Source organism: Acinonyx jubatus, chromosome A2 (genome assembly GCF_027475565.1).
Source record: "Acinonyx jubatus isolate Ajub_Pintada_27869175 chromosome A2, VMU_Ajub_asm_v1.0, whole genome shotgun sequence".
NCBI classification, from domain to species: domain Eukaryota; kingdom Metazoa; phylum Chordata; class Mammalia; order Carnivora; family Felidae; genus Acinonyx; species Acinonyx jubatus.
The window spans coordinates 36,026,809-36,047,749 of record NC_069383.1 but is presented as its reverse complement, the minus strand read 5'-3'; the positions used below and the strand labels follow the sequence as shown (position 1 = coordinate 36,047,749).

The 20,941-nt window shown below is 34.9% G+C and overlaps 1 protein-coding gene across 15 annotated transcripts in view; it reads left to right on the top strand.

Annotated features, from left to right (window-relative positions):
- The window catches only part of FOXP2 (forkhead box P2), a 563,073-nt gene that overhangs the window by 126,931 nt on the left and 415,201 nt on the right, over positions 1-20,941 (top strand). For 2 of the 15 annotated variants that reach the window (XM_053218188.1, XM_053218189.1), the window contains exon 3: positions 20,606-20,642. The exons of the other annotated variants lie outside the window; for them this stretch is intronic. The gene's annotated coding sequence lies outside the window, so the exon portion shown is untranslated. The remainder of the gene's footprint in view (positions 1-20,605; positions 20,643-20,941) is intronic. 15 annotated transcript variants of the gene reach the window in all.

Below are 20,941 nucleotides of genomic sequence, written 5' to 3'. Positions count from 1 at the left end.
AGGCAAATAGATCAATAGAGCAGAAGACAGAACCCCAGAATTGACTGGTATAAATACAGTCAACTGATCTTTTACAAAGGAGTAAAGGCTGCAATGTAGAAAAAGTAGTCTTTTCAACAAATGGTGTTAGAACAACTGGACATCCACAGTCAAAAAAGTGCATCTAAACACAAATCTTACATCCTTCACAAAAATTAACTCAAAGTGTATCATAGACTTAAATGTAAAATGCAAAACTATAAAACTAGAAAATAACATAGGAGAAAATCTAGATGACCATGTGTTTGGCAGTGACTTTTTAGACACAGTATCACAGACATGATTTGTGAAAGAATTCATAAGCTGAAATTAATTTAAATTTAAAATCTCTACTCTGTAAAAGGCACTGTCAATAGAATGGGAAAAAAAACCACAGATTTGCAAAAGATGTGCCTGGTAAAGGACTGCTATCCAAAATACACAAAGATTTAAAACTCAACAGTGAGAAAACAATCCAATTAAATAACAGGGAAAAGACCTTAACAGACATCTTACCGAAGAATGTATGTAGATAGATAAACAAATGAAAAGATGCTTCATAGCATATGTTATTGAAGAAATGCAAATTGAAATAATGAAATTATCACTACACAATTATTAGAATGGCCAAAATTCACATCCCTTACAACAACAAATGCTGAAGAGGATGTGGAACAACAGGAACTCTGATTCATTGCTACTGAGAATGCAAAATGATTACAGCCCCTTTGAAAGATAGTTTGGTGGTTTCTTACCTACAGTACTAAACCATATCTTACCTCTTGATACAGCAATTGTTCTTCTTTGTACTTATCCAAAGGAGTTGAAAACGTGTCCACACAAAAAATTTCACACAGGTGTTTGTGGAAACTTTATTCATAATTGTCCAACCTTAGAAGCAACCAAGATGTCCTTCAGTGGATGAACGTATAAGCTGTGGCACATCCAGTCAGTGGAATATTATTCAGTGCTGAAGAGAAATGAGCTATCAAGCCATGAAAAGACATGGAAGAGCTTGAAATGCGTGGTATGACATAAAAGAAACCATTCTAAAATGGCTGCATAATCTATGGTTCCAACTACATGACGTTCTGGAAAGGCTAAAACTATAGAGACAGTAAAAAAGATCAGTGATTGCCTGGGGTTGCAGGAGAGACAGGGATGAACAGGCAGAGCACGAGATTTATAGGGCAGTGTAACTACTCTGTATGAAACTATAATGGTGCATACATGTCATAAATTTGTTCAAACTCACATAAGGTGTAACACCATGAGCACACCCTAATGTAAACTGTAGACTCTGTATGATGATGACATGGCAGTGTGGTTCACCATTTGTAACAAATATTCCACTCTGGTGGGGGATGTTGATAATGGTTGAAGGTATGCATGTGTGGAGATAGGGAGCATATGGGACATCTGTTTGTACTTTTCCCTCAATTTTATTGTGAACCTAAGACTACTCTAAGAAATAGCCTATTAAAAATAACATCCTTTAGAAATTCAGTATTTCTGGTTCAAAATTCAGCTTTTCAAACTTTTACATTCTGTAAAAATGCTGTACAAATATTATTTAGTGACTATTTCCTAATGGTTGGGTTAACTGACTGATTCATCTTTTTTCACAAATGAGACTATTATAGCAGCTCTTCTTTTATTTAATTTTTAAAAGTGAGGGAGAAACAAGTTCTACATTTTTAAAGTTCTTTCTATTAATTCTTTTTGTCCTTCAAAAGTGTTAACATCCAGTGAATAAATTGCCACATTGTATTGTTACTAATTCTGCCAGATATTTGGGGTGGGGGGTAGAACAATATTTAGCATTGCAATGGGTATTTGGACTGAGGCATCTTTTACCATAAGGATATATGTCATGAATTTCAAGTAGTAAATGTGTAGATAACAGTTTTTTTTTTATTGCTAGTCTTTGTAAAATCCTTGCCAATAATTGTGTTGACATTTTCACTAATGTCAAAAACTTCAGTGAGCTCTACCTCCTTTCTTGTGTTTTATGCATAGATATAGGTATTTTTGTTTGTTTTGGTAGAAAATGTTCATGTATTAAATGTGGTGGCAATTGTTTTTGAAACACGCTAGTTTAGGAAAAAAACAAACATCTGTAGAAGAAATTGTGTGTTTGGTTTGGTTGAAATGTGGGTGGAAGACAGCTGCTTTTAGACTCTTTCTTCATCAGTTAGTACCACTCCAGTGAATATAAAATGCTGGAGAGAATTTCAGGAACATGGAGATTGCCTACTCAGCCAAAAAAGCATAAACAAAATAGTTAAAAGATATCATCATGTTGCCATAGTTACATGAGCATTTTGGTCTCAGAAGTTAAAAAAAAAATTGAAAGAAAAAAGAAAAGATCTGTACAAGAGTCTTCTACAAGGAACGACTCTTCTACATGGAATTCTAAGGTCTGGACTAAGTTAAAATTTATTTAAAACATATTATATATTCTGTGACGTTCATGTGGAACTTTTTATGTCTGTAACTGTCTGTATGGCACGCTTGATTTGGAAAACAAAATATACTTAACATGTATTTTGCAAAATATAGGCAAGAATTTAAAGCAACTGTTTACCTTCAAAGGAAGATCGAGTATGAAGACAAATGTAGCATTTCAGCTATCCCCATTCTCACGCCTTCTTCATGAAATATTCACATGTTTGGATTTGGAATTGTCCTATTTATTATCTTAATAAATGTTAAAAGATGCATTGTCTTCCTTGCTTCTGTAGAAGCAAAAAACCAAAACCAAACAAAACAAAAACAGTAGCATTGGGAAAAATTATGTGCTTCACTTTTTTTGGTAAGAAAGCCTCTATTTCTTTATTTACATTTATCCAGAGATTGTTAAAAATAATATATCTTCAGATTCTAAAGCACACGAATTTTCCCTATGTTATTCATGTTTTGCTGTATTGCTTCATATTTGTTTCATATATTACCCTGAAATATTTGCATTTTGTATGCACAGATTTTTTATCAGTAGAATAATAAATTCACAAAATGTGGATATAAACTCTGAAATGTCTTTTCCTTAAGAATTTATTCCCTTCAAAATACAAAAACCATGCATTTTGTTCGTTTTTGTTTGTTTCTTTAAAAGCATATTCTTTATTTCATGAGTATTGTGTATCATTATACAAGAGGTTGCTATGGAAATTGTTTTAATCACTTATTATTATAGTTAAATTAGAAGAGAAAGCCACTTATATCATAGCTCTAAGATCTATATGTAATTTTGCTATAAATATTACTGAAAAGATTTCTTTAAAAATAGCCTTCTTTCGAAGTTTAAGCTGCTCTTCCCAGGACAGTAATGATGTTTAGACTTTGATCTTAATCATTTCCACTTTCTTTAAAATTGATTTCTTCTTTAAATTTTATGTGGATAGCTGATGATTCAGATCTTTCTAGTCAAATATGTTACATGAATATTTATATAACTGTTGATACCACCTCAGTATTTGTTTTATTTCTACATTTCATATTTAAGATGTTTATTGTTTATTATTCCGCAAGTTATGGCCATACTCTTGCCAACAATCATACAAAGATTTTAGGTTTTCTGTACCGGATTTTTATAACTTCCTCCATAGAATTTTATGTTTTTGTTAATAAGTAAGGAAAATCAGATAAAATGTGAGCGATAAATCTGGGATATTTAATTCTCCTTGAATTTCTCATGCTTTTCTGATACTGTGATGATACAAATGGTTGTCTTTTTATCATAAAATAGTTCATAATTAATTTAATTTTAATATTCTACTAACACAACCAAGCATTTCTTGTATTCACTTTTACTGAGTAAAATGCAAAGATAATACACACATAAAACATTTTCTGCCTTTTAAAAGCTCTTATTCTAGTTTAGGAGGAAAGGATGTTTATATTCCTGTCTTTTAGTTCTGTATATTCATTCAGTTAGGGCTTTTTTTGAATATCTACTGTAAGTATGTCAGGCAGAGCTGAAGGGGTACATGATAAATAATACTTTCTTCGCTCAAGGAGTAAACATCGAGATAGATAAAGGATTAACTGCCAATTATTACTGTGTTAAAAGTACTGGATTTGAGATATACACAAAGCCCTGATATTGCAGAAGGCTAAGGAGTTAATGTTGGATGTAATAATGGAAAACTTAGATGGTTTGACATAGGCATTGGCCTTGGCATGAGTAGGGTTTGTCCTAGCATAGAATGTTGAGAAAGGCATTTCAGGCTGTGTGAACTTTATGATCATGAATCTAAAAAGGTGAAAAATAAATGATGAGCTCAAACGTTATGAGAAATTTGGTGTGGCTGTAATGTTGGGTACATAATGGAATGATGGGAAAGAAAACTGAAAAGGGATATTTGGAGCCATGTTAAAAAATTTGTTTTATTCTATAGGTCATAGGAAAGCATTAAAAGACTTTGAAATAGGGAATGACATAATTAAGTGAGTTCCATTAATATCTACCCAATTCAAACCACCAATGTTATTTTCATTACTGCTCTCCCTGATTCCATTTTCCTCCCATCTGAAATCACTCTTGTGCCTAAAATCTTGCAGTGGCCTCCCATTGTGCTTAATGTTACAACTTTATGATGATTCATTTTTACACAGAGATGATTTTGCTCTTCTCTGCTTCTCTGGTATTTTTGCTGTTTTCCAACCCACTAGATTCAGCCCTGGAGTGGATCAAGTCTAGAGGTAGGAGGACCTGTAGTAAGATAGTGGAATAGTTTAGATAAAGATACAGTGGGGTAAACTGGATTCATGTCAGTAGTGATAGGATTGAAAAGAGGTAATTTTGAAAATATAGCCTATAGGTCATTAGTTGGAAGGAAAAATGAAAAAAATATAAGAAAGATGACTTCCATGATATGAAAGAACTTCAAACTTAGGTTGCCAGAAAAAAATGGTTTTGTTAATAAAGTTAAGAAAGTAGGGTGTAAACATTTAGTTTGGGATTAAGTACCATATACCTATTGGTATGGCTGCTCAGCTCACAATGTCTTCTATAATTTATCTTTGTTACCCCCATACCTTCCACTATAAAAGTTTACAAATGTGGACTCTTGAGTCAAATTTACAGTTTGATCCTATCCCCATGGCCGGCCATTTTTTTTGTTGGACTAGAAGTTAGTCTCCAGTTAAGACTGAGACAATGAATGTCCATATCTTTGTGACTGGGACCATTACATTGTGAACCTGGGAGGTCAAAGGCTCCTTTAATGCAGTAACTTTGTGAACCAATAACATTGCTAGAAAGTTGTTCCCTAGAAAGAAGAGTTGCACCAGAAGAGAAAGGGAACATATTCTTCTCTCTCACTTCTTGAGATGGGACTCCACTGTTATCTCTGAATTCCTCTAATTAAGTCCTCCTTTATACTAAAGCTGGCTCAAGCTGGTTTGTGCTACTTATAAATAGAAATGTACTGCCTAATGTAATTGACTTTAGACTAGTCAAATTTGAGATTCTGGAAGGATTGCTAGTTTGGAATATCTAGCACCTACATAAAACCACAGACATTAGAGTCAGAAGAGAATTTTGTCCTGGGTATAGAAACTTAAAAGTCATTCTGATTCAGATTCCATTAACTTTTTTCAGTCACCTCCTGTTATTTCCCTGGTGTTATGCCAGTCATTTTCATACTTATCCATATAAAACTGTAATGATTTTCTGTTTTTCTGATGTTGGGCCAGGTATGTGCTGGTTGGGGCTGGGACTAAGGGTTGGATCTCAATGTGTGGATCACTGAAATAATCAAAACTGAAGGTAGCTAGCTCAGCCCACTGAAGATACATCTACTCATCCATGATCCTGAAACAAAACAAACAAAACCAAAGGTGAAGTTTAAGGAGAAGGTGAGGGGATAACACATCCAGGATAACATTAAGTTTACTTGTCAGGACTGCCTATGCTCCTCTTGGCTGAACAGATCTCATTTTCCTTTTACCCCCCAAATTATTTAGCAAAATATCTATAATTTGCAACTGGTTGGAACATTTTTGGTTTTTATTCTTCCTATGGTGTATACATATTTGGCCCATGTAATTTAGTTTTTGAAATTTGTTGAAATTTTCTTAGTGTCCTTTGATCTGGTCAATACAATAGAAGTATTATGAATGCCAGTCAAGGTGATTTATTTTCTAAAAAAAAGGACTTCTGATACAGATTTTATATATACATATAAATTTAACTTTGTCATACCTTTTTAATCATATTTTTATTACTTATTTATTTTTCATTTGAGTGTAGTTGACATACAATATTGCATAGTTTCAGGTGTATAACATAGTAATTCGATAAGTTTATACATTATGCTATGTTCACTACAAGTGTAGCTATAATCTGTCACCATACAACACTATTACAATATCATTGACTGTATTCCTTAATCATATTTATATTTATCAAATATTTTATTCATTCTTACACATTTGATGTATCAGTACTGATGTACTAATACTGCTATGTTAAAATCTTCCCAAACACTTGTGTTTCTGTCAGTTTTTCTTTGCATTTCTGATAGTCTTTTCTTCATATATACATTTTATTTTCTTAAATTTATTTTATCTTGAGAGTGTGCGTGTGCACATACACGCGAGTGAGCAAGGAAGGGGCAGAGAGAGAGAGAGAGAGAGAGAGAGAGAGAATCCCAAGCAGGCTCCTCACTGTCAGTACAGAGACAGATGCAGGGATTGAACTGATGAACTGTGGGATCATGACCTGAGCTGAAACCAAGAGTCATATATATATATATATATACACACATACATATTCATTTTACAAAGGTTCATGATCATGATTTTTTGTTATGGACTGTACCTTTTTTTCTACTCTCTTGGTCCAGTTTGTTTCCTTGCTTTTATTTCTACTTATCCTACAGTAATATTGCCATCCCTGCTTTCTTTTTACTCTGCAAACTGAATTCTACAGTGCCTTGAACATAATTGATGCTCAAATATTTGGAGAGTGAATGAATGAATATATGCATACTTATGCCTATTTATAAGAATGTGAAAAATGGAAGGTGAATGCAGGAACTACATAGGCAATTTTCTGTGGAAGGGCCAGCTGTTTTCATATATATGGAATATGTGGATCTTTCCTCCTATCCTCTATAGCCTCACATGCTTTCATATAACTGACTCTACTACTTACTTTTAGATGTGAAGAAACTGTGAATATCATCCATATACCCATCCAAACATGTTCAATAAGCCATCATAATATTAAAGAAATAGAGGGACAATTATGTTTAATCCTAACTCTTTTTCTTAACACTTAAAATGTGACTGTTGCTGGTCAGTGGTTCATTTGCCTGGCATTTTAATTTCCTCATTGTTTTTAAAAAAAATATTTATCTCACAAATAAAAATGCATACTATTTCTAAGACGATGATGGCATGTGAGTTTTGTAACTGAAAAATTTTGTTTTCATGTTTATAAGAAGACTTATACATATGTGTAAGTGCATAATATCTATACACTTATAAATGTTAGAAGTGTATGTGATTTATTCTGTTAAAAAGGAAACAGGAAAAAAAGGTTTAATGTTCCAAAGTTTATTTTTTTTCCTGTGGAAGTATTTCATTTTCAGAATGCATTTGGACAAAACTGTGCTAAAGGGTTATTGTAGAAGAAATTGTAAGAATGAATCAAGAACACAAATATGAGCTATTGACAAACAGAATAGAAGAGTGATTGCCCTCCAGCAGTTAAAGAAAGTATAAAGATGTTTTGAAGATTCATTGAACATATCTACACAGGTACAGGGACATGGTGAATTTGAAACAGTAGACAGCGGAAGCCAAATTGTTTCCACTTATAAAATGATATAGAGTATCTATATGTATGATATTCAGAAACAAGCTAATTAGAGAGACTGAAGTTTCTGTTTTTAGTCTGGCTAAATTACCACTTTATTTATTTATTTATTTACTTACTTACTTACTTACTTACTTACTTACTTAAAGCTTACTTATTAATTTTTTTAGTAATCTCTACACCCAACATGGGGCTCGAACTCACAACCCTGAAATCAAGAGTCTCATGCTCTTCCAACTGAGCCAGCCAGGTTCCCCTAAGTTACCGCTTTAAGTGGGAGTTTTCTTCAAAGAATATTTTAATCAATTGAATTAACAAATATTTGTTGGATTCATAAACCTATTATACTAGGGATAAAGTAGTGAACAAAATAAAAGCACTATCCTTATCAAACTTAAACTCTTGGGCTTAGTCCATTTAATAATACACTTCTCTATTTTTTAAAGCATACCTAAACTCCTCTGTAGGTGTAATCTTTCAAACATTAAGGAAAGTTAAGAATACAAAGTAAGAGAAGTAATATTAATTAGCCAGACATTTTACAGGGCTTTAGATTGTATTTTTTATACCTTTTTACAAACTTCAGAAATTTGCAGGCTTATGGGCTATTGGGTCCATTTTATGTTTCAGAAGAATAATGTTCAAAGAATTCCTAAGTTATTCATTCAATTTACTCAAGAAATACTTATGGAGCCCTTAGTTGTACTGGGCATAGTTCTAAGCACTAGAGATTCAGGTCACATAGCTAATAAGCATCAAGGCCAGGATTCAAATTCTTATGTTATTCTTAAAACTTGTGCTTTTTGCATCATGCCTTTTAGAACCCTTGTCGAATGAATTGTCTTCATTATTAGCTCACTTTGTATATGTAGATAGAGGTACCAGGGTCTTGAAAGGACAGGTGCAGTGGATATGTTAATCACACTTTGAGTACCTTATCTAAACCTCATTTTTTTTTTTAATTCTGAGGGACCATATCATATCATGTAGAATTGTCTTTTTAGGACTCTGTGTTCATATTTCACAAGTGGCTTTCTCCAAATATCTTTATGTTGAAAGGCAAATTTGGAATCTTTGCATTTTGTGTAAAGTTGTTTTCTGGGTAACATTTTTTATTCTTGACCACTCTATCTTATAAAATAATCTCATGATAAATTCTCAGAATTCCATACTATAGCTTTGTTCAAACAGGATTTAAGTTACAGTTTGCTAACTTTTTTTTTAAATTAATGTTTATTTATTTTTGAGAGAGAGAGAGACAGACAGAGCATAAGCAAGGGAGGGGCAGAGAGAGGGAGACACAGAATCTGAAGCAGGTTCCAGGCTCTCAGCTGTCAGCACAGAGACTAATGCGGGGCTCAAACCCACAAACCATGAGATCATGGCCTGTGCCGAAGTTGGATGCTTAACCAACTGAGCCATCTAGGTCCCTGAAGTGTTCTTCCTTTTTTTAAATATATACTCTGTAATATGGTTTTATTCTTAGTATACCTATTTTATTGTGAATATTCCAGGCACTTCCAAATATATATTTATAACTGAAAACTTTTGCTGAATCTCTCTACCTGGATATTGCACTATCTATGTACGTATCTGACATACCTTGATATCTCACAGACATGTAAAATTAAATGCTGTAAAAGTAGTAATCCATCATCTTTTGCCCCAAATTTCCTTCTCTTCTGCTGCCTGGGTTGAGAATGTCAACAATCATCTCAAGTTAACATGATGACCAAGTCAGACAATAAGTGCAAACCTGTTTCTTTCTTTTCACACACCCAGTTAGGTACGGACGTTTTTATTCCACTTCTGAAGATTTCTTCTGTCCCTCCAGTCTCCTCTCCATTCTTTTTGCTACTGCCTTAGCAAAATGAATTGTGAATCACCATTCCTATGTAGCTGTACTTTTCTCACTGGTATTCTGCCTCCTCCCTGATGAATCTTTCCTGAATCCCAGAGTGAGTGACCTCATGTGTCCGCTGAGCATGATTCTAACGTAATATGCATCATAATTGATTTTTCACTGGTTCTGCATGTTTATGATCCAGGCCTATGTTAGAAATTCTTTGAGGGTAGGAGGATGCCATGGCTTTGAATCATTGCATAGTGCCTACCATGTTGGAGATATAATCGTAGTTGGGAGAATTAAAAGAATAAGTGAAGAGTCTCCTTTAAAACTTTTTCGAAGTGCCTGGGAGAAAAATAAACAAAAACTGAAAAAAAAGTAAATGCATGGTCATTCAGGTTGTAGTTTCTTTGTGCCCGAAAATGTTGTTGTTACCATTTAATTCAGATCCCGTTTAATTTTTGTTTATTGTTACCTGCAAGTGGGATTTACAAATGAATATCCCCCAAAAATGCAGTTAAAGAGAAGGAAAAGGAAGATACTGAGTTGGCTTATTTTTTAGTTCTATTCTTGTCCCCAGTAAAGACTGCATCTTCATGGAGTTGACTTATTAGGCTTATTAAAATTAGTATTAGCTAAAACTTAATGTTACACTATTTTGTGCCAGGCACTGTTCTAAGCATGTTGTATGTATTGTTTTTATCCTTACCATAAGGCTGATGTTATTATTATTGTTATTGTTATTAAGTATTGTTTCCAATTTATAATGAGTAAACTGAGCCACAGAGGGGCTAAACATTTTTTTCCAAAGTCAAACAGCTGATACAGGATGGATTCAAACTTAATCCTATTTCATTATTAAAGAAAATATTTATGATTTTATCCCATGTTCCAGACGGTCTTCTTGGCACTGGAGATGAAGCAATGAATAAGGCAAAAGTTCCTGCTCTAGGTGACTTATTTTATGTATAAATACAGAGTGTCAGACAGTAATATGTTAAGGATGAATGGTAAGCAGCATAAGGGGGGAAAGGAAGTACTGGGATAGGGGGAGAGTGGTGTTTACCATTATACAGAGAGTAATCAAAGAAGGTCTGTCTTGGGGCGCCTGGCTGGCTCAGCTGGTAGAGCATCTGACTCTTGATTTCAGGGTCATGGGTTCAAGCCCCGCATTGGGCATGGAGCCTACTTAAAAAAAGTAAGGTCTGTCTCATGGGCTCACATTTCAGCAGAGCCATGAAGGAAGTGAGCCAACCAGATAGATACACTGATCTTGGCAAAAAAATATTCCAGGGAGGTGGAATACGAAGTGTGGGCTCCCTTCCATATGAGCATAATCAGTATGCTCTAGGAATTACAAAGAAGCAAGCATGGCTAGAGCCCAGTGTGATAAGTAAATAAGAGGGGTAGGAAATAAAGTCAGAAAGGTAGAGAAGAGCCATATATCTATGAGAATCTCTAAACAATTATAAGCACTTTGGTTTTTAACCATTTAAAATGAAAGATAATATAGGAATTTGAGAAGAGGGGTTTATCTCACTTCTGTATAAACATAATCTCATCACCTGTTGTGTGGAGAGTAGACAGTAGGGTCAAGAGAGAAAGCAGAAGGACTATTTAGGATGCTTTTGGAATTATCCAGATTAGAGATGACGGTGGCTTGGACCTAGTGGCAGTGGTAGAGGTAGTGGTAGATGGTAGTTTAGGAGATTAAGTTATGGATACATTTTCAAGGTAAAAACAGTAGAATTTGCTGTAAGAGTATGTCTTAATCATGATATCAAACCGCGTTTGGTGGATATTTTGTGATTGTCCCTTTACAAAGCAGAAGCAAAAGGCCAGGGGTTGACCAGTTATGTCAACTACCTTGTAACAAAGAAAGACAGTATAAGAGAACCATCTCTTCATGAGTGAGCATAGGGGAACAGCAGTTGTAAAGACTGGTGTGCAGTTCTAGAATGGCCCAAGTATACCAAAACTGTATGAGAGAATGAAATAAAGCCTCCTAGAGAGCATTGAAGACATTGTCAATATGCGTATCCTGAAATATATATATATATATATATATATATATATATATATATATATATATATAAAACTATATATATATAACTATATATATAACTATAACTATATATATAACCATATATATATAACCATATATATAACTATAACTATAACTATAACTACAACTATATATATATATATATGAAAGCCACTGTCCATAATCATAACTATTCAGTTTTCTGCCATAATATTTTAAAACATTAAAAACCTAATAGCAGTGCTTGTGACAATATTTTTTGACTTATAAGTTGAGTTTGACATTGTCTTTCTCAGGTTGAATGTGAAATAGTTTTCTGTCTTAAAAACATCAGAAGCATTGAGTAGTAAGCTAGCTGAAGAACATCTAGAAAGTTTCACTTATGAGAACATAAATTTAATGTTTTACAGTGCTTAGACTATGACGAAGTTTAAGGTTCCAGAGTAGGCAGAGAAACCTGGGTAAGCGATTAATAGTTTAGTATCTCATTTCCTATGGGAATGTGGCTTCCATTTGAAGAGGAGAATATTATAGTCTTATTTAGTATAAAATTCATATATCGTAGAAGAGTTTGTTAGAAGTCCCAGCTGGGTTTTTCCTGAATTTATTATCTTACAAAGTCAAATACAGATGCATCTTTCATAAAAGGAATAAGCTTATTCTAAAGAGTAATATCTGAGACTCTTCGATCAACTTATTACATTTTGATGACCATTTCAGATGAACAGTAGAAGTAGAGTAACTGGAAGAATACAAATGAACTTAAAAAGTTATTGATGAGCAGCAACGGAATTCAAAGCTCAAAGCTGTCTAACAAACACATTTTAGGCAAAGTGGCTTACAAAAGGAATAATTATTCTTAGATATGTTAAAGCTGTTTGCACTTAAACAGGCCATTAAAAAAATTATTCTTTGGGCCACTTATGTTCAGTGACCTAACATTTTAAGATAGATTTGGTTCTGAGGTAAAAAAAAAAAAAATTCTAAAATAATTCCTCATAATATCATTTTCCTTATAAAGTAATTCCTTAATTAGAATCAGAGATATAGCCAGAACATAATGGGAACAAGAGAAAGATGTTTGAGTGTCAGAGGTACCTACTAACTTCTTAATTCAGCCTTGTTTAGAGAGCATATGATGAACAGCCTTTGTTTTATATAGTCCCTCAGTCATAAAACAGGTTCCAACAGCAGAATCATATTAAATGTGTGTCTGTTGAGAGGGGAGGATAAATAGGAAAGAAGTGGATAGGGTCATTGGGGCAGGAGATATGAAAACAGCTGGAAACCTGACATCGAGGAAAAGGACAGAGTTTACAGTACAGAATTATAAATTGATGGGTTAATGATGGATTTTCCTAATAATAATCGAGTCAACAAATCCTACATTATCATTTATAAGAAGTCTGAACGTAGTACTCCCTAGAAAGATTGCCATCTGCAGTAGTTTACCAAAAAGCTTCAAATTTCACCCATCCTTGAATGAATGCCTTTTGACAATGTGACTTGACAGCTTCTCCCCTGAAAAGTCTCTTTCTCCACTTTCTTAAATCAGGGAAGGCATTATGAATTAATTTGACCGATAGAATGTGGCAGAAGTAAACAGCTCAGAAAACAGCAAAGTATGCTAATTGAAGAATGTAAGCAAGTTCCAAACGGATTTGACTACATTCTTGAGTGGTAGGTCCTACTCAGTTATTAGAGGCAAGTTACTTTTGAAGCCTACGTCATGAAATTATCTAAGAAGTTGTAATCACATAAAGTATCCTTTAACGACTCTATTAAAAACAAAATCCTATGCTGAACAGACCCTTTCATTGACCTGATTTTTCTAGCCTAGTATTTTATTATATTTTAGCATATTGAAACAAATATTTGCTTTAATTTTAATAGCCTAAGAACAAAAATCACCATGAACAGTTAAGGATTTTACACTTTCCAGATTTCAAACTTTTAAACACCAAAAAAAAAGCGCCCCTTCACATTTTAGTTTTATTCTTTCTAATTTAAAATGAGGTCATACATCCTTTAAAAAAAGGACCAGATTTATACCAGTGAATGTCTTAGTGGTTAGAGCCGCACAGGTAAGTTTGTGTAATGGCGTTTTAAAAGACATTCCCAGGCAATTAGCTGAACACACGAAGAAAGAAATTAAAGAGTGGGTGGGAGAAGAGCTGCATATTTTTGACAATAAAACAATAGGAGATGGTTTTCAGTTTGGTACAAGAAACAAGGAGGTGAATGTCTGTATAAGATTACTGTCTCTCTCTCTCTTTTTAAATAGTAAGAGATGGTGTAAAAATCTGTGTGAATCTCTTAGAGAGTGGTGAAGTTTCCTTTTGTTTGATCTGCAATTGTTGTTGTAAGCCATTAGGTAAATTTTGATGCACTTTCAATAAAAAGAACTATTAATGAATTAATGTTTGTAAGTCTCTTTGAGCTCATCAGATGAAAGGTGTGTTATGTAAGTGTAAAGTAGTAGTATTGTGGTGGTTTCTATGGCAACAGTAACTTCCCCACCTTACAGTGACAGGAACTCACAAAGTAAGGTGGGTGAATTAAAGTTGCTATGATAACTTTCTGCACTTTCTAACTTAAAGCATTTGAAGCTGGTACTTCAATATTGTGTAAGTGTTTTCTTTTTATTAACATAAATTATATTTGTTCATATAACCTTTCCTACTGTTATTACTGGTATATTTCATAGTATTCTGATTATCAAAGGAAAAGACAATTCATCTTTAAACTACCTGGATGTGGCGGGATCCAATGGAATGGGGGCTGGTGGTATGGGCCGTGAATGAATTCACCCAAGGAAGAGCGAAAAAGGTAGAAGCTTATTGAATACACTGCAAAGGGGCAGGAGGCAGGACAGTAAAGGAGAGACTGTCTTCCACGAGGCAGTGGTGAGGGGCTATATAGATATAGGGTGGAGTGAGGGATTGTGGGAGCATATGGAATTTCCCCCACCCCCCCCTTTTTTTTTTTTGGTAATATTGGGAACTGTGCCTGGTTGTAAGTAGCCAGTTGGTCAGTTAGGGCATAGGGCTCTTTCGAGGTAGGTCACTTAATGAGCCTGTCAGCATTCAGCTCACTAGTCACTGTGGGCCCTTTTGCCTTGCTCAAGTTTTCATTGCTCAAGCCTATCGCCTAGAAGTGGCCTCTACAACTGGGTATTATCATTTTAAAATATCCTTCTTCCTCATTCCTCTGTTCTTGGAATCAGAAAGTTCTGGGGTTCAATCTTATCTCTGCTAGAGTGTGATTTAAAAGCAAGTTCTCTTCTCTTACTCTGTCATCTGTAAAATGGAAGTGTAATGAACACTATCTCAAAAGATCCTTGTGAGGACTGAATGCAGTCATATATGTGAAGTGCTTAGTACACTGATGCCTAGTAAATAAACAATAACTACTAGCTACTCTATATTGTTATTTTCTATCCTTATAATAAATGCAGCTAAGCTCTCTATCCAATAGAACTTACTGTTATTAGGGAAATACTCAATATCTGCATTATACAACATGGTTGCCACTTGCGCCCTTGAAATCTGGTCTGATGCCATTGAATTGCTATCAGTGGGAGAGTCTGTGTCGTGCGAATGGAGATTTTGGCTCTTGAGTTTTGTGCAAAAAGATTCATATGAGCCGGAAGGAAAGTAGCAAGCACAAAGTCATTTATTAGATGAAAAGTAAACTCTGGGTAGGAGAGCGGGCTGGTTCCAGGAGGTAGAAACAGACCCTAGGTTGTTGTGGGACTGGACATTACTGGGTCTCCCTGGGCTGGGAGGAGCTGTAATGTACCCTGGGGTGGTGCTCAAGAAGGCTGCCTCCAGTCATTTGGGGGGGTGCTCCTCCCACAGGTTGGGAGGGAAAGTTTTTGACCCTATGAGGTTTGTACCGAACCGAACCCTTGTGGCAGCCTTTCTCCATTCCAGGGCCTATAACCACAATGCAAATGCATTATAATGAGTCTAGGGGTACACCTGGGCAGAGGTGTAAGAGGAGAATGGCATATTCCACACCTGTGGCTCTTGATCTGTCAACCCCAATGTCTTGGAAGCCACAAGGTCAGGACGTTGTGCATCTGGGCGTCTAATGTGTAACCTGTTTATCACTGTCCTTGCCTCCAGCTCAGGTCTCTGTCATTCCTCTTCAAGGACTTCGGACTCTCCTATCTAGCTTCCACCTAACAAAATAACTGAACTTAAAATTTTATTTAATTTCAATAAATTAAAATAGTCACATTTGGGTAGAGACTACTGGTATTGGATAACACCAATCTGGTGTAAACCTTTAATTTTTTCCCCCCGAGAATATATCTTATTAGCATTCCAGTTGGAGTCCTGGGTTTCAGTCTCTGGCATTTCCTCCTTCCTGATGACCGTGCACACTAATAGGAACTAAAATTTTTATCTTTATTTCTCCTTTAATTCTCTCGTTTCTTTCTACCTTAGTTCTGTTTCTGCTTGGTAACTTTTCCTTGTCAACTTCCCAACTACTTCTTTTCTATGTAGTTCTCTGCTCATTTTTCTGTTGTCAGCTAATTCCACATTGTCTTAGCCAGCCTTTCTCCTTTTAGCTCTACCAGGGAAAGAAAGTTGCTTTTTTTTTCCTTTTGATAAATAAAACTTTCTTATCTATTCTCTTGACATATTTCCTCCCAGCTCCTTTGAAACGTAGCTCCATTGTCATTCATTCTTTCTTCAGTCTTTCCTCAACACCGATCTCTTTCATTCAATTGCAAATATAAACTATTGCTCCTTTTTCCTTTCTTTCATTATCAGAGCTCCAAAAGAGTCATCTAGGCTTCCTCATCTTCCATTTTTCCCTAAGTATTTTGTTTATGTGGTCAATCATATACACTCCTTTTTCATAGATCCCCAAGGACTTCTTCCTGAATTCACTTTTATTTTATTTTTTATTTTATTTTATTTTATTTTATTTTATTTTATTTTATTTATTTTATTTTAGAGAGATAGTATTTTTATTTTAGGGGGATAGAGTCAGGGGGAAAGAGAGGGAATCTTAAGCAGGCTCAAAGCTCAGTATGATCTCCTTACAGGGCTCTAACACAGGAACCTGAGATCATGACCTGAGCAGAAACCAAGAGTCAGACACTCAACCGACTGAGCCTCCTAGGTGCCCCCTGACTTCACTTTCCTAATCATCATTTTCCTTGACTTTAAAATACCTGACACAATTCCACAGTCTTATTGAAACTTATTCTTACTTTGGCCTCCTTAAATAGTACCATCTGATGTTGTCTCCTGATTGTTTTGTAACTTCTATGGCTTTTTTAAGATGCTTCCATTTTCAGGTTGCCTGGGTGGCTCAGTGGGTTAAGAGTCTGACTCTTAATTTCTGCTCAGGCCATAATCTCAGGGTTGTGAGATCCAGCCCCGCATTAGGCTCCCCACTAGGATGGAGCCTGCTTGGAATTCTCTCTCTCCCTCGCTCTCTTCCCCTCCCCACTCACTCTCTCTCTCAAAATAAATAAACATTTTTTTTTAATTTAAAAGTTTTTATTTAAAAAAAAAGTGATGCTCTTGTTTTCCTCTTTCTTTCTATACTGTCTCAGTACACTTACTGCTGGCCCCTGGTAAACTCTCTCATAGACTTCTACCTGGTCTCCAATCTGAATTCACACACCTCCAACCCGTTTCTGTCTTTCTAAATGTGTCCTTCCAAAGTCAGCTCACCATCATGTGACTGTTTTGTACTGTCTTTCATATTTATCTGTTTAAAATCTATAGCTTGAACTTCAACCAACCGGGCATATTCTAGCTGTGTTTATTTAGCCTCCTTACTTACATCTTTTCCACTCTGTAACCTTGCAGTCCTTGAAGTGTGATCTAGGGAATCTTCAGGGTCCCTAAGCCCTTTCAAGTTGGCTGTGAGGCCAAAACTATTTTCATATTAATACTAAGATCTTATTTGTCTTTTTCTCTAATTCTTTCATGAATATACAATAGAGCTGTACAGAGGCTAACTGACATTTGATGATATCATTGCTCTGGCAACTAATGGCAAATGTACTTGTCTGTTCTTGTGATATAAAATTTTCTCAGTTGGAGGCACCTAGGTGGCTCAGTCAGTTAAGCAGCCAACTTCAGTGCAGGTCATGATCTCAATGTTTCCTGGGTTTGAGCCCCATATTTGACTTTGTGCTGACAGCTCAGAGCCTGGAGCCTGCTTCAGATTCTGTCTTCCTCTCTCTCTGCCCCTCCCCTGCTTGCGCTCTGTCTCTCTCTGTCTCTCAAAAATGAATAAACATTATTTTTTTTGAATTTTCTCAGTTTAATGGCAAATAAACTAAGTATATAAAGAGATCATCCACTTTTTTTCTTTTAAGGGAGAAAGTTTTTAATACTTTATGAAAGGGTAAAGTAAAAAGGTTAAAAGGGAGTAAAAAGGTTTGAGAACTTCTGTTGTAACCTAATGTAACTTTCCCACTCTTGTTTTTCTACAAAAATTATGCTCATATTTTCTTTCCTACCCCTATTTTAAGTATCATCTACACTTCAATCTTTAGGTAAGATGCTAAGTTCTTCTTTCAGCCTTTCCTGATATCCACCTTCACCCAAAACAATATATAATCTTTCTTGTTTATGAACACTACCAGTGGTACTTTATTTGTGTCTTTTTTAAGAAAAAAATGATGTTTATAGTATTAATATATTTAGAGGATTCCTAGATTTGCTTAATTCCTTGAATCAGTGATCATATAATTTTTAATCTTTGTATTTCTACTGAACTTTACATATTTTAGGCACTCTAATTTTTTAATGAATAAAATTATTCAAGTATTCAGCTATCAGTTGACTCAACAAAGATTTATTTAGGGCCATCTGAGGGCCAGATGTTTGAAGAATGCTCAAGGAGTTTAGTTTCTCATAGTAGGCGATAAACTGTAAACAAATTCTTAACACGCTCATCTTATAGCATGCTATAAAATGTTTGAGTAGGGGTCATCAGAAGAAAAAATTGAGCAAATCTTTCTTTAGAAATGGGGTGTCAGAAAACGCTTTAGAGAAGAAGCTATAAAGAGAAACTTTTGCTTGCCCCAAATTCTATAAGCCAGGGAGCTTCCTAGAGTACCTACCTAGTATACTTGCTAAGAAAAAGTTATCTTTCAACACTTGAAAATACCAAGATTTTAAAGAATATCCTCTGTTGTTTTGTTACTGTTTTACATTAAATTGTAAGTATCAAAACATCATAATTTTAGAGATTTACTCCTACAGGACCATGTAAATTATTTAATAAATTAAAATTGTGGTAAATATACATAGCATACAATTTACCATTTTAACCATTTGTAAGTATATAGTTCCAAGATTAAGTGCATTTGCATTTTTTTGCAACCATTACCAAAACTTTTTTCAACTTGCAAAACTGAAACTCTGTAACCATGAAACAATCCCTCCTCATTTCCCCTCTCCTAGACCCTGGCAACCACCATTCTGCTTTCTGTCTCTGTGAATGAATTTGAGTACTCTAGTTATTTCGTATAAGTGGAATCATACAATATTTGGGTTTTTTTTTGTGACTGGCTTATTTTACCTGGCATTGATGTCTTCAAGGTTCATCTTTCTTGTCGCACGTGTCAGAATTTCTTTCCTTTTTAAGCCTAAATAATATTCCATTGCATGCCTGTACCACATTTTGTTTATCCGCTCATCTTTTGATGGACATGAACATGTAACTTGGAATTATACATTTCATGTATGGAACTTATTGTAATAAAATCAGCAAAGGGCTGTACTTAGAGGCTACCTGGTAGGACATGAAGTTAAAGTTGTTATGTTATATGCTCAACAGGGAATCTACAAATATGTAGAGTAACATTAGAACATGTTTATCTAACCAGAATCCAGGCCAACAAGAATTCAGATTAAAAGTTCAGATTGAGTGCAAAAATACTCACATTTTGAAAACTACTACTCCAGTTTCTATGCAAACTATGAATTAGGCTTTCTTCATCAACAAAAATACAATATCTGGCAGCACAGACCCCGACACAGGGCTCGAACTCACGAGCCATGAGATCATGACCTGAGATGAAGTTGATGTTCAATCTACTGAGCCACCCAGGCACCCCTTTCAGAATATAATGTTTTAAGAAACAGCATAGCAGATGTGAATAGCCAGATCCTGTTTAGTGGCTGTGATCCTAGAGCTGTTGCTTCTGATGTTCTTAAAGCTGTTTCTTCTTTATTGTGTACTGTTAGTGCCATTACTTATTCTGATGATTGGTAGTCTATATACCTCTCAGGCTACAATGAAGATAATCAATTTCAGACTCCTACTAAAGTATCCTCAGAGGACACACAACTTCTTGTCAGTGGGTCAGTCATTTTTGGTGCTGTGACTGTGCAACACTGTTACTGCTTTTAAAGAAAGATTGCAAAAATCATAGGACTGCTTGGGGACTGTGTGTGTGTGTGTGTGTGTGTGTGTGTGTGTGCGTGTGTGTATATGCACGTGTTATCTATTTTCTAGTATTTGTTTCTGGATTTCCACTGCCATAGATTAGTAGCACTGAATTATAGGAGGCATGAAAAAGGTGAGGAAATAAAGTTTTGCTTTTATTAACTATGTTGAATGTATCTTTTGACTTTGTTGAATATATCTTTTAAAGGAACTATGGTCACAGTTGAGGAGAAAATAAATCTTTGTTTTGGACAAATCAGACCAATAATTAAGCATTGTATAAAGACAACACTTAATGTGTTTATCTGTATCTTTTGTTGCCCTTGACAATATAATTGACATGTCACTATTTACCTGTATGTTAAACAGTGGTCATAAAAGTTTGATTTCTCTGGGGCTAGCTGAACATTCCCTAAAGATATTTTCTTTGTTTCAGTTTGTGGAGTCATGTCATCTGCAACTGAATATTCTAGGTAAATAAACAAATAATGCACATACTTTATGTACAAGTTGGTGAGGAAAAGCTCAGTATGGTTAAGATCTTAGAGTACCACCTGGGGATGTAGCAGGAGAACAATATACAGTTGTAATTAAATGTAAATTTTTTCAGAGGGTGGTCATGTTGTTGATATTTTGAATAGGGATAAAAAGGCAGAAAAATAATTGTTTGAATGAAATAACTTTAAAAAGGAAAGTATTTTACATTTTTAATGAAAATTAAAGATGCTGAATGAGAAAAAGTAAAAGTGATAGTTAAAGATCTCCTTTTCCT